Source organism: Equus przewalskii, chromosome 20 (assembly GCF_037783145.1).
Source record: "Equus przewalskii isolate Varuska chromosome 20, EquPr2, whole genome shotgun sequence".
Classification (NCBI taxonomy): Eukaryota; Metazoa; Chordata; class Mammalia; order Perissodactyla; family Equidae; genus Equus; species Equus przewalskii.
This window is the reverse complement of record NC_091850.1, coordinates 41,870,134-41,884,902: the sequence shown is the minus strand read 5'-3', so window position 1 is coordinate 41,884,902 and position 14,769 is coordinate 41,870,134.

Here is a 14,769-nt window from a genome sequence, read left to right as displayed (position 1 = left end):
AGTACCTCATTACAAAATTGAAGAGACTAAGATCCAGAGAAGAGTTAACTTGCCAGTAAAAAAAGATACTCTCTAGGGGCTGGTCCAGTGGCATTGTGGTGAAGTTTATGCTCCTCTCCAGTGTCCCAGGGTTCACTGGTTCAGACCCCAGATGTGGACCTGCACACTGCTTATTAAGCCATGCTAGGGCAGACTGGCAGGCATCCTGCATATAAAGTGGAGGAAAATGGGCACGAATGTTAGCTCAGGGCCAATCTCCCTCAGCAAAAAGAGGAGGATTGGTGGTGAATGTTAGCTCAGGGCTAATCTTCTGCAAAAAAAGTAAATTAATTAATTATTTATTTTTAAAAACGGTACCTTCTAGCTTCCATGTATGTGAAGTATGCAAGGTAATATGACTCTCATCATCAAGTTAAATGCTAATTTTAAAAACATTGAAAATTTATAGCAATGAACTTAATCAAAACCAGGAAATACAATTTACTAAAGTCTTGAAAAATATATGAAACAGAATTTTTTTTTTTTAAAAGATTGGCACCTGGGCTAACAACTATTGCCAATTTTTTTTTTTTCTGCTTTATCTCCCCAAACCCCCCTGTACACAGTTGTATATCTTAGTTTCTGGTCCTTCTAGTTGTGGGATGTGGGACGCCGCCTCAACGTGGCCTGACGAAGCAGTGCCATGTCTGTGCCCAGGATCCGAACCCTGTGCCACCACAGCGGAGTGCGCGAACTTAACCACCTGGCCACAGAGCCGGCCCAGAATTTTTTTTTTAATATAAAGAAAAGAAGTGGACTTTCGAATGCATCAAAATATCTCTGGGCTTAAGCATCTGTAAAGAGGAAATCTGAAATCATCTGATGATTTTTGGTGTCATAAGAGATAATGTTGATCTACAGTAGCCATTTAATAAGGTAACTTCATCAGTGGACAATGATTATAGTAAATACACATACTTCCCATGTGCTGGTTCATTCTGAGCACTGTACTTGTGCTAACTCAACTGTCAGACGAACCACATGAAGGAGGCACTATTCTGGTCTAAATTTTACGGATGAGGAAACTGAAGCCAGCAATGTTAAATAATTTGTCCAAAGTCACCTGGCTACTAAGACATAGAGCCGGTAACCACTCTCTGATACTACTCTTTGAGGAGGTGAGTGCCTTTAATTGGGTCTGTTTAAGCAATCAGACAACATCATTCAAGATAAAATACCGCGTTTGCAACGTTTAGCACGTAATGTCCACTTATAAGTATTTATATGCATTTTGTTAAATATAAGGCAACAAAGGGTGGAAGGGACAATTTGATATCTTACAAAATGTAAGTGCATTACTTATAATGTTAATATTGACTATTTTTAGCTTATCAAATTTTAAGAAAACAATTATTTCATATTAGTTGGGAAATAGGTAGTTAGCCTGCCATTCTTTGGATGTTATCTGAAAGAAGGAGCATAGGTGCTGGGTCGCGAGCCAGGATTCAGGGTAGAAGAGGGGTATCTGAGTTGGGAAGTGGAGAGAGGGACTAGTCTCCATCACAGATCAGACCAGGAGCAGAGATGTGAGCACCAGTGTGAGGAGATGGCAAGGTGCAGAACACACGGATGAGTGAAGAGTCAGCCTAGCCTGGGATTGCACAAACAAGAGTCAAAGGGGTGAACACAGGACCCACGTGTGCTCTGCCAGGTGTATTTTTAACGTTCTACCAGGTTGCTATCACAGGGCTCCCCTGCCTTCCCCACAATCTTCAGGGAGGTAGATGCTCTCCACAGTGCCCTTCACGCTGCTGGGTCACTCACACAGATCTTACGGTCCTCATAATCTCAAACTATAAAACGGACTGCTACAAACACTGCCAGGCCTTTGTCCATCCATGTGAAATGATGAAACTGCAATTGAGAGACTTAGATTCAGACTTTTTATTCATCTAGATTCATAAGGGTAGAAAATTTCCATCGTTGCCGTCATCTTTTGCTTAGCTTAGACACCACCCAAGAATCTGGAAATGTTAACCCACTGGAAATAAATTTCACTTTCATTGGCATGTTGACAAAGAAAACCTAATTAACATGATATGTACACCAATATATATTTCTTCGACTTAATTGACGTGATCATTGAACATTTCACAATGCCCAAATCTCTGAGCAAACATAATATCCCCTAGTATCAAAGTGTTCCAGGAAGTGTTAGTTCTGGGGGACACACTGTCTGGATAAATCTCCAGAACAATCGTCTATAATCAATCAAATCATAGATCCTTTATAAAATGGCCTCTCTGTCTTCATTATGGGAAATGGACTATCTACTGCACTATGGTCTCTCTCATTTTCCCTTCTAGACTCCGTCTCTGTGAGAGAAAAATTTTAGTTTAAGGAAATGGGGAAAAACAAGATGTCTGTCTCATCCACATACTGTGCTAAGGGTTGCATATGTCTTTTAATTCAGAAAAGTTATTCCATTCCAAAATTCCTCACTTAGTAGAAAATGTATTTTATAGAAATCTTCTACTTATGGATATGTACACTCTTTCTACTTGTTTGAGTAACATTTTAAAGCAGTCATGTGATAGAAATATAAAACTCAATTGTACAGAATGGAGAATTTGGTCCATTATAAGGCACAGATGATTATGAAAAGAAAAACAAAGATTTGAAAGGTCAAGGAAACAGCCATCTGCTTAACAACCTGACCATCTGTGAATGATAATTGCAGGCCAGTTAAAAGCTCAGAAGGCCCAAACTGCCAGTCAGAAAGATGTCTTGTGTGTTAGTCCATATCTGAACTCAAGGTATAAGACACAGACTGTGAGCGTTAATATCATCTATTTTTTTTAAATCAATTTAAATTTGCCATGTTAATTAAAAATAATACCCAGTTTCTCATAATTAAATTGCTATGAAGAAGCATTAAAGTTAAGTGAAAAGGTCATATTAATTTCCACATTCATTATGATTAAAAAGCAATACTTTACTAGGTCTGATATTTTTGATGAAACAGGACGTTTACAATGATACGCGTTTTACTTTTAGGTAGTACTATCTTTTAATCTTCATTATAAAAATTTATATTAGTAAAATATGTTTTAAAATGCATTTCAATGGAAAACTGGGTTTAGTTGGCTAGTGAAATAATAAAAAATACCATTCCCATTTATTTCCCCCCAGTACAATCTCCCAGACAAAATAACTATATAAACTCCTAAATAAAATATAAATACAAGTGTGTGGGTGGGTGGGTGTGGCTGATATTTTGAATGCCTATATTCGAAATAATACATCTTTTAAGACATCTTTAAACATTTTAAAACATCTTTAAAACTTTGAGATTTCTTAGTCAAAAATAAAGCCCACTTTTCCATTTATATATCTATAGTTTTATATCCTTTAATTGAGTATTTAATTAAAAATGTTCCTGCACATTTCCTAGATTTATTTCTGGCATTTATAGCTTTTATTTGTCTCTTGCAAGTATCATTTTTCTTATATTATTTAGCCCAATTATTTATTGGTGTTTTTATAAGAATATTCATTCTTCATTTGAGGGTGAATTCATCTCACAAATAAACAATGAATTATTTCATGGCTGTTGAGAGCTCCTAAATGAATCTCAGATTTTCAAACAACAAAATTCCAGCATCTGAAAATGTCAGTCAATAACAGATCTAAGCACCGAGTCTGCACTGGATGAGGTCCTAGACATTGACCCTGCGGGAGTGAACAAGAGATGAGGTTTTTGTTCCCATGGAGATTTCATTCAAAAGGGAAAATTTAAGGAAGCAATAAATGCTTTTAAAGTTAAATAGGGAAAATCAGCATTTTTAAAATATTAAATCCAAGGATAAACCATAAGTTTCTCTTTTCTGGTCTCTTCTATTGTTTTCTCAATTAAGTACAAGCATATGTATCGATCCTTTCTTTATGACTAACTTTGTTATATCTTGTTAAAGAAGTCTTTCAAGACCCCAAAGTATAAAAGATTTCAATTACATTTACCAATTAGTGTTTCCAAGGTTTTAGGTTGTTGTTTTGTTATTGGTGATGTTTTTTGCCTCTAAGACTTTGTCCCATCTGAAGCTGATCTTTGAATATAGGGTGCATTGTTGAATAAAGCCCATTTTTCATGTCACTTTTTTCCAGCTTAATTTTTTTCAACTGCCACTTCCTTTTTCACTGACCTGGCAAGCAATCTCTGCCATCTACCAAAATTGCCAGTTTATGGGATCTCTATTTGACTCCATTATTTAACTCTATTTAACTCCAATCCTAAGTTAATGCCGCAATATCAATGATAATATTGCTTCATAATAAGTCCTGGTATCAGGGATGGGCAGTTGTCCCTCTTGATCCTTTTTCAGAAGTGACCTTGCTATATCACTATTTAATATATTTGAGAATTTTCTTCTTAAGTTCCATGAACTACTCTGTTGCGGAACCTACACAAATTGACTATATTTAAATTTAGAGAAAACCCACAGCTTCAAATGATTTATTCCTCTTATTCATAGCATCGTATATATCTGTTTTGTTACGTCTGTTATATCTTTAGATGAAGTTTTGTAATTTTATCTTATGGAAGTCTTATAATCTATCTTACAGTTTAACAAGTAAAATGAAATAAAAAACATAGCTCTGAGATTATGATTTTATTATGTTTTGATTAAATATGTTATGATAAATTTGTAGAAATCTTTGAATGTGTCTGTGACAGGTGGGTATTCAGAATTAGGTAACTTAAATGCACCATTTTATTTTCACCAGAAAATTCAAAAAAGAATACATGGGCATAAATAAAATTATTTGTTTTCTCTGGCACCTAGTTCTATGTACTCCAGAAAATTCAGAAATATTGACTTATTCACTCATTAATTTTTCTTCACATTTATTTAATCATTCATTCATCAAGCAGTAATTTACTGAGAAGGTCATATGTATGTAGCACCGTCATAAGCATATATATATAATAAATAACAATGACAAAACCTACATATTGTTACACTGGAATCTTATTTAACTTTCTTGCTCTCAAAGTACATACTTATTACACACATGATTAAATTAAAAAAAAGTAACTCTGGGTAAAGGCCCATTTTAATGAGTAAAAGTAAAGTTTACTGGTGAAATATTTGTCATCTCTATTTCATGAAGGAGATTATATATGTGTGTATGTATACGTTTAGATATGCAAATATACGTATATGTATATATAACGAAAAAATGAGGTGAAGGCAGTCTTATTTTTTTGGTGGTCTCACTGTTTATAGGTTGTTCTTTTATTTGTTTTTATTTTTTTTATTTCAGTAACATTGGTTTATAACCTTATATATCTTTCAGGTGTACCTTGTAATATATTTCGAGTTCTGTGTAGATTACATTATGTTCACCACCGAAAGTAGTCTTTGTAAGGAAAACGTGTTAAGAAAATGAAACTCTATTACCAGTTGAGCATGGAGAGGGAGGTGGTAATTTGGGAGAAAGTCACTCTAAGAAAAAAAGAACGAGACGCATCTGGGAATTCATAGGCATGTATTGATTTATTTATTGCGTTATTACAAAAGCTTTATGAGGTTGATGAACAAATATATAGGCCTATTGTGAATAATAGTCTCAAGGCTCTTTGGGGGAAAAACAAAATAAGAGCTGACAAAGCATGTTTATGACCTAGAAATGACACTGCCACAGGTGATTAAGACTTACAAGCAAGAGCAGCTTGTGCCTGTAATTTGAAACTTGCTTGAGCATCAGATACCTTTTATGTGTGTAGAACAGCCAGGAAAGTAATTGGCTCTACTTATAGCAAGAGCAAGTTCAGCATTTTGAGGTGTTTTTTTCCCTTTCCCTAACTGATGTACGCTTTAATCTCTACTCAGCTGAGACAAACGAAAAAAAGACAGAGCTCTGACTCAGCATTTGTGCTCACGTTCATTAGCGTTATGAACTGAAAAAGGGGGAAATCCAGACCCGTTCTCTTCTACTCTCTGCTTAAAAATTCAAATGATATAAAATAGAAATATTTCCAGTGTGTGTTAAACAGCAAAAAAAGGTAGTATTTATAAGCTAAATTCTTCCTGATGGTAATGCAGTGGTTTATGAGGAGATATCCTATTTCTCTTAAGATTTAGGTAATATTTTGGGAAATTGTAAATCACCTAGGGAGCATTTTAGAAAATACTATTCCTAGGACATGCCCTGAGAGATTATGTTTTAATTGGTCTGCTATGGAGACTGGCATTTTATTTCTAAGAGCTGCCAAGGCATTCCTACTGTGTAGCCAAGAATGAGAACCACTATCTTAACATATTCCCCCACTGCTCTGACTTCATTTCGGAAGTCATTAATTTCATTAGGAGACTAGGGCATTAAGTCAGCTGTAGATTATCTAAACCTACTTGCCTAATCTCTGATAATGAACAAGTAAAAGATTATTTGTCTTTGGATTTGGATTTTGAGATTCATGTTCAAACAGAGACATGCTAAGGAGCCCTGCATAAAAGCAATTATATGATCAATCTAAATTCCATTCCTGATTTAGCCTTACTGTCAGCAATTTGAAATACACTTTGATGACAAAGAGAGAGAGGAAGGCATAGATAATCTAGAAAAATGTTATCAGGGTTGGGGCCAGCCCAGTGGTGTAGTGGTTAAGTTTGTGTGCTCCACCTCAGCGGTCCAGAGTTCATGGGTTTGGATCCCTGTCATGGACCTACACATTGCTCATCATGTCACGCTGTGGCAGATCCCATACATAAAAAAGAGGAAGATTGGCAACAGATGTTAGCTAAGGGCCAATCTTCCTAACCAAAAAAAAAAAAAAAAAAGTTATCAGGGATGAACCTTATTTAGCATAGTTGCTAGTGATGATTGTCACTTTCCTTCTCATTCTGGACGAAATAGAGCCTGTGGGAGAAGAATGGAAATTCTACTCCCTATACAATAGTAGAATTCCCCATCTCTACATTCTCTATATTCTTCAGTCTAAGTCAGCTGGCTACAAGGAAAGAATTTAAAAGAACCCCATATTCTTGGAATTCTGGAAATACAAATAGTATCCACAATGTTTGCTGAGAAATGACTGAAAGAATACAGTGAGAGAGAAGACATATTTCTACTTTTAAAATATGAGAAAGGCTTAGAAAACAAAGATGAGAATAATCTTTCTCTAAACATGATGCAAATGATTATAATGGCTGACGTCTTTTTTTTTTTTTGGCTGTACCATATTTCATTTTTTTTCAATTATTTTATTGAGGTCATAATGGCTTATAATATTGTGTAATTTGAAATGTACATTATTATTTATCAGTTTCTGTATAGACTGCATCGTGCTCACCCTCAATAGTCTAATTTTTATTTGTCACCATATATGTATGCCCCTTTACCCCTTTTGCCCACCCTCAACCATGTTCCCTTCTGGTAACCACTAATCTGTTCTCTTTATCCAGGTATCTGTTTATCTTCCACATATGAGTGAAATCATGCAGTATTTGTCATTCTCTGTCTGGCTTATTTTGCTTAGCATAATATCCTTAAGGTCCATCCATGTTGCAAATGGCACGATTTTGTCTTTTTTATGGTTCAGTAGTATTCCATTGTGTGTATACCACATCTTCTTTATCCATTCATCAGTTGATGAGCACTTGGGTTGCTTCCACATCTTGGCTATTGTGACATCTCTTCCATGTTAGTGCTTATGGTGAATATGTAAAGTTTGTCTTCCTAGAACATATCCTTGTATATAAATAGAGTTCACGGAACACACACTATACATTTAAGGAGCTGTTTCTCCCTTGTGTCCAGCCAGGTTGTTTCATCAGGGACTGCTAGTCATAATGCTACAGTACAGTGGTCCCGCCTTGTCTGCAGTTTCATTTTCCACAGTTTCAGTTACCTGCAGTCAACCTCTGTCTGAAAATATGAAATGAAAAATTCCAAAAATAAACAGTTTATAAGTTTTAAATTGTGTGCATTTCGTTTTGAGTAGCGTGATGAAACTTTGCACCCTCCTGCTCTGTCCCACCTGGGCCCTGAATTGTCCCTGTATGCAGAGTATCCACACTGTACACCTACCTACTCTTTAGTCACTTGGTAGCCAACTCGTTATCAGACTGACTGTCTCGGGATAGCAGGGCTTATGTTCAAGTTACCCTTATTTTACTTAATAACGGCTCCAAAGTGCAAGAGTAGTAATGCTGGCAATTTGGAGATGCCAAAGAGAAACCATAAAGTGCTTCCTTTAAGTGAAAAGGTGAAAGTTCTCGACTTAATAAGGAAAGAAAATAAATCGTATGCTGAGGTTGCTAAGATCTACAGTAACTGTTATTATAGTATATTGTTGTAATTGTTCTATTATTAATTGTTGTTAATCTCTTGCTGTGCCTGATTTATAAATTAAACTTCATCATAGGTATGTATATATAGGAAAAAACATAGCGTATACAGAGTTTGGAACTATTCACAGTTTCAGGCATCCATTGGGGGTCTTGGAACGTATCCCCCATGGATCCAAGGCGGCTACTCTATTGTGGCCACAGGGGAGGGTCTTGGGCTCAAACCCGTGTGCTTAGAATTTTTCTCTGTGGATTAATTGCAAGCAGTGAGACATGTTAGCAGGCTATTACTTTATCGCAGGCTTTTTTAATTCCTAGGTACCTCCTTGCCTATTTTGCAAATTACTTTACTAGATATAAAATCTCCACCCTCTGCCTACGCCAATTTGAGCTGTGCTTCTACTGCTGGTGACTCAGATTCCTGATCACCGTAGTGCTATATGTGCATGACACCATTTAATACTATAATTAGATGCATGATAAAGAGTCTAAGAAAAAGGAGCATGGCTTTGTCACTTACTACTGCGAAGACTTTTAAGCAAGATATTTAATTGCTTCTAAGTCTGCACGTCTTCATCTCTAAAATAGGGGCTATATCAGCACTTTCCTCACGGTATCATTGTGAGAGTTAGATGGAATTCTGCACATAATGCACAAGGACTGGCACATAAAAAGATGTAAAAAAAAGTAATTTTATTATTCATAGATCTTTCAGGTGAGTAATATATTTCTGATTTCACACATGAGGAAACAACCTCAGAGAGGTTAAAGTAAATTGTCCAATGTTATAATAATGTATAAGTGGTTAGGAATTGAAAATTTACTTGGCTAGTACAAGACTAGAGTCTGTACTTTTTTGCATGTTTATAATTTGAACTAAAGCATGGATGTAGACACAGACACAAACACATGTAAAGTAACAAACCATACATGCAGTTATTTACATAAATAAGTATACAGTAATAATTTCTAAATGTAGAGCGAACACGCTTATGTAATCTCTCTCATATAAACAAATAAAACATTTCCAGCATCCCAAATGTAGCCCTCATGTAGCTTGTCGCAAATTCTCCCTTGGGGTAACGGCCGTGCCTGAGTTTTGTTGTTGTTGAACTTGATATAAATGAAATCATACGATATTTATTGTTATGTATCAGGATCTTTTATAAGATTCGTCCATGTTGTATGCAGGATTAGTTTGTCCATTTAAAGTGCTATCTAGCATTACATTGTATGGATATTACAAAATGTATTTATACACTCTACTTATGATATATATGTTTTTCCATTGTGGAGATACTACAAAGAGTGCTTTTTAAGAGTTTCCCTGTACATATCTCTTGGTCTGGGTTTGTCTGTGTGATGGTTATACCTGGAACGGACTCTCTGAGTCATAGGATATGCATATGTTCATTGCGGTGGAGCTGTCAAACTATTTACTTTCCCCACCAATAATGTATGTCAGTTCCAATTCCTCCATTTCCTCACCAGCACTTGGTATTTTCAGTCCCACCTCACCCCACCACACACACCGCATACTCACATTCCAATTTTGTATAGTGACACATCATGTTGTGTTATTTTTCTTCTATGTTCATTGGCATTATAACTATCTTTGTTTTGCAAACTTCCATTTCAAGCCTCTGGACCATTTATTTTTCTATTTTCAATCTTTCTCTAATTTATTTGAAGACATTCTGCATATCTTCTCAATATGATATGGATATTAGGACTCTGTCAGCAACATGTATTCCTAATATCTTCTTCCATTTGGTGGCCTTTTTTTTTTTAATTCCCTCAATAGTGTAATTTCATGACCAAATATTCTTAATTTTAATATTCAATTTATCAATCTTTTCCTTTTGGTGCCCTGTTCAAGAAATCTTTGCCACTCCTATAGTCATGAAATGTATGTTATCTTCAAATATCTACAATTTATGGGTTATTATTTCATATTTTGTCTTCTAATCTACTAGATTTATTGTTGTTTGTATGTGTGGTGTGGAGTCAAGTATTTCTCCCTGAAAATGGAAATACGACGAACCCAGATACACTTATTGATGAGATTATCCTTTCCCACTGTTGTGCTGTGCCATCTTTATTTTATTTTTTTTATAAATCAAAGGCTCACTTAAGAATGAGTCTATTTATGGACCAGTTATGCTATTTTTTAAAATGATTTTATCTATCCTTATGCCAATGCACTCTCTCTTAATTACTGCTGATTTATAATAAGTCTTGATATATGGTAGTGTGTATCATCCATGCTCTTCTTTAAAGACTTACCTGTAATATTGTGCTGTGGTCATATTGTACTGTGGTGCACGACCAAGCCTCTTCCACCAGCATGTGAAACTCTGGGTGAAAATATTAAATAGATCCTGATTAGATTGATATAATTTAATTACCAGAACAAAAGACCTTCAACATCATTAAATTCCTACCTGTAGCCTCCAGCCATAAGTCTATAAGCTCTGGAGCACCAGCTGAGGGAACCGCTGGCAATTTTTTCCTTTAATTGCACTTTTAAAAAGCAGCATTACTACAATTAATTTTCTTTGCCAGCTGATACATCAGAAATTTATTTTTTGAAAAGTGAAAGAAAACTTTAACTTTGTTCTCCCCCCACCACTTTAACCTGCCAGAATTTGATATCTAAACTGTAAATTCCACAAGGGTAGATGTATTGTGTAGTGTACCGCTGTACCTCCTATAGCTAGAGCAGGGTATAAAATATAATAAGTAAGTACTCTACAAATATTTGTTCAAAAAATGAATGAACATATACCAAATTTTTTAAAATATATTTTTTCATTTAGCTCCTTAAGTCTATAAGAACTTGTCAAACAAGAATGCAAACAAATGGGCTGATTTATTCTGCATATGCGCTAGTGCTATTTAATGACAAGCATCCCCAAAGTACATGAGTCTGATAGTTAAGTGATATAGAGTATGGATTGAGTGAATGGTTTCCCTTCAGGCATATGTAGACATGATTCATACTATTCAGGATGCTAACTCCAGTCTTCCCAGAGTGGATAATTAAGTGGAGGAGATAGAAAATTGTAATTTCAATTATATCAGTAGTTAAGGAATGAGGACAGGACCCACATTACTGAGTTACAAGAAGAAATGTAGCACTCAGATTCATTGTGTCAACTTCAGACTAGGCTAGTATTTCTCACTAAATTCTGGTTTTAAAAAGTTTTATATATATACATGTATATATACTTGTATATAAACATGTTAGGCAGAATAGTCCTCCCAAATATATCCACACCTTAATCTCTCAGACCTCTGAATAGATGACCTCACATAAGAAAAGTTACTTTGAGGAGGTGAGTAAGTTTATGGACTTTAAAAGGTAGGAACATTGCCCTAGATTATCCGGTTGGGCTCAGTCTAATCACTTGATCTCCTTTTTTTTGAAGAAGATTAGCCCTGAGCTAACTGCTGCCAATCCTCCTCTTTTTACTGAGGAAGACTGGCCCTGAGCTAACATCCATGCCCATCTTCCTCTACTTTATATGTGGGACGCCTACCACAGTGTGGTGTGCCAAGCGGTGCCATGTCCACACCCGGATCCAGGCTGGGAAACCCCACGCCACCGAAGCAGAACGTGCACACTTAACCGCTGTGCCACCGGCCGGCCCCTCACTTGATCTCTTAAAAGCAGTGAAACTTCTGCTGCAGGCAAGAATGATGAGCAGGAAAGGAGTGACTTGCTGTTGCTGACTTGGAAGGTGAAGGAGGCCGCGAGCCAGGGAATGCAGATGGCCTCTAGAAGCTAAGAATGACTCCAGTGAACAGCCTGCAAGGAAACAGGGACCTCAGTCCTACAATCACTTAGAACTGAATTCTGCCAACAGTCTGAGTGTTCTGATAAGCAGATTATTTTTCAGAGCTACTAGATAAAAATTAGGCCAGACAATTCTTTGATTTCCGTCTTGAGAGGCCATGAGCAGAAAAACCAGTTGAGCTCACCCAAATTTCTGACCTTCAGAAGTGTGAGACAAAGATTTGCGGGAATTTGTTAAATCAGCAATAGAAAACAAATAGAATATGTATACAAAGTGAAGTTTTATCATTATCTAAGTAATTATTTCAAGATCCAACTTCTCTCTCTCTCTCTACATATATTTTATTTCTCTCACTTTATTATCTCGCTCCCCTATAGTTCCTCTGATTCTGACTTTCAGGAAGGTATTACACTCCCTAATTTCCACAGTTCTAAGACATCCATCAGAGAAAGAGCTCTATTTACTGGGTAAAACCATGTGAGTAGAAATGGAAAGATATATGGGGTGGCTTATTGTACTCATTCTTCTGCCATCTCAAACTAAATCATTCATGTTGGGTTTAGTGACGGTGGTATCCAGCTACTATCCTTACTGTGAGGCACATTTGATGGGCTTTGGAGACCCAATGGGACATCTTAATACTCTCCTCTGATTTTTCCAGTATCTTGTTGAAACACACCAGCTTCTCCCTCCTCCCCCCCATAATGCACAGCATAGAATCTCATCTTTCTACAATGTAGTATGTGCTTTGACTTGCTACACTGCTGCTCTTTTATCTTTATCTAACATCACCCTCCCATCTTCCCAAGCTTCTGCTCAAAAAACCTCCAGCCAGAGGGGTGGCCCAGAGGCGCAGCGGTTAAGTTTACAGGTTCAGCTTCTTGGTGGTCCCGGGTTTGCAGGCTGGGATCCTGGGTGTGGACGTGGCACCGCTTGGCAAGTCATGCTGTGGTAGGTGTCCCCCATATATAAAGTAGAGGAAGATGGGCACAGATGTTAGCTCAGGGACAGTCTTCCTCAGCAGAAAATAAAAAAGAGGATTGGCAGCAGATGTTAGCTCAGGGCTAATCTTCCCCCCCAAAAAAAACAAAAAACAAACTCCTGCCAGAAAATTGTCCAATGCTTGCAGGATCCCCAGTTGTTTATGGAAATAGAATATGTATGCAGTATTTATACACATATATATATAATAATCTACTGAACCCCATGTCATGGTTTTTCACATTTTATATCTTTAAAATTAAAATGTCTTAGAACTGATTATTTGCCATAATTTGATTCATAAACTTCATTTTATTTTTAACAATAAATCAAACAACAGCACAGCTTAAAATCAATGGCATTCTAGATTTGATGAAATGCAGCATATGCACGAATCTTTAATAGATTGTGAATATATGCATGCAAAGACATGTATATGTAAACATAGACATAGGTATTGTGTGTCTTTGTGAGAGAAATTTTACTGAAGGAGTTTACAGACAGTGACAATAGGTAACAGAATCATCTGTCTCCTGACTTTAACATCAGTACTACTTTCCAATGGACTAGAAGGATTAGGCTTGTTTCTGGTCTTCTGCAAGTAGTTGTTGTTTTCGCTCCAGGAAATGTCCTCTCTAGCTGTGGTTGGACTTCTCCTTTTCTGACCAAGGGTCATTCATATGCGGAGCATTGGATAATATTCTGAGATGGAAGGAAAACCTAATCTTTATATTACTGTAAAATTTTTCATCTGCAGAGAGGTGAGTGTTAAATATTTGAGCCAAAATATAATTTCTGGAGGTGGGAGGAATGCAGGTAATAAAGAACATAGAGAAGAACACAAAATCTTGAATCATATCAACATTTAAGGAGGAAGAGAAAGCCAATCATGAGAAGAGCAAGTTGTAGCATTAGAAGGAGAAGGAAGCTGTGTAGCATCAGAGAAACCAAAAGAAATAGGAGTTTTTAATGAGGAATGTCAATTGCCTTATTCTTAATGGTCTCTTTGATGAGAAATCCAATATCAATAATCAATTTTTATTTTCCAAAGTTGGGCACAAGTGTGTGATAGAATACTAGAAGGTGCTAATTCAAGAAAACAGAACCAATGTATAAAATATGTAAAAAGCTATTCTTACAGCACTGACTTCTGAACACAGTTTCTGGAACTGAAATTGACAGGTTAAACAAGGAACATCGGCTTCAAGTTTCTAAAATATGTCATTTACTACAGGGAATAAAGTAACCTCAAAACGCTTTAGACAAAAGTCTTTAATATAGTAAAATTGTTTAAATATGTCATTTATCCATTAGGCTGTCAGACAACACTCCCACACACAGTGAAATGCCTGCGCTCTGACAGTTGGAGTTGTGTGACAAGATCTCTACACTGTAGAGGCTAAAATAAAGGCCCTAAATATATTCCACAGAGGGCACTTTCGGTTAGGAAAAATAATATGGGATTAGTGTAAATAAACTCCACGTCTGAAACTGTTGTGAAAAAAATGATAATCATATATATTCTTAGGCAATTTATTTGTTAGTGAAAGAAAAAATCTAAGTCAGGATTAGATAACAGCAATATAGTAGAAATGATTACAAATGAATTAAGTCATAGCATAAAATTCAAATGAAAAGAGACGGATATAATTTGATTA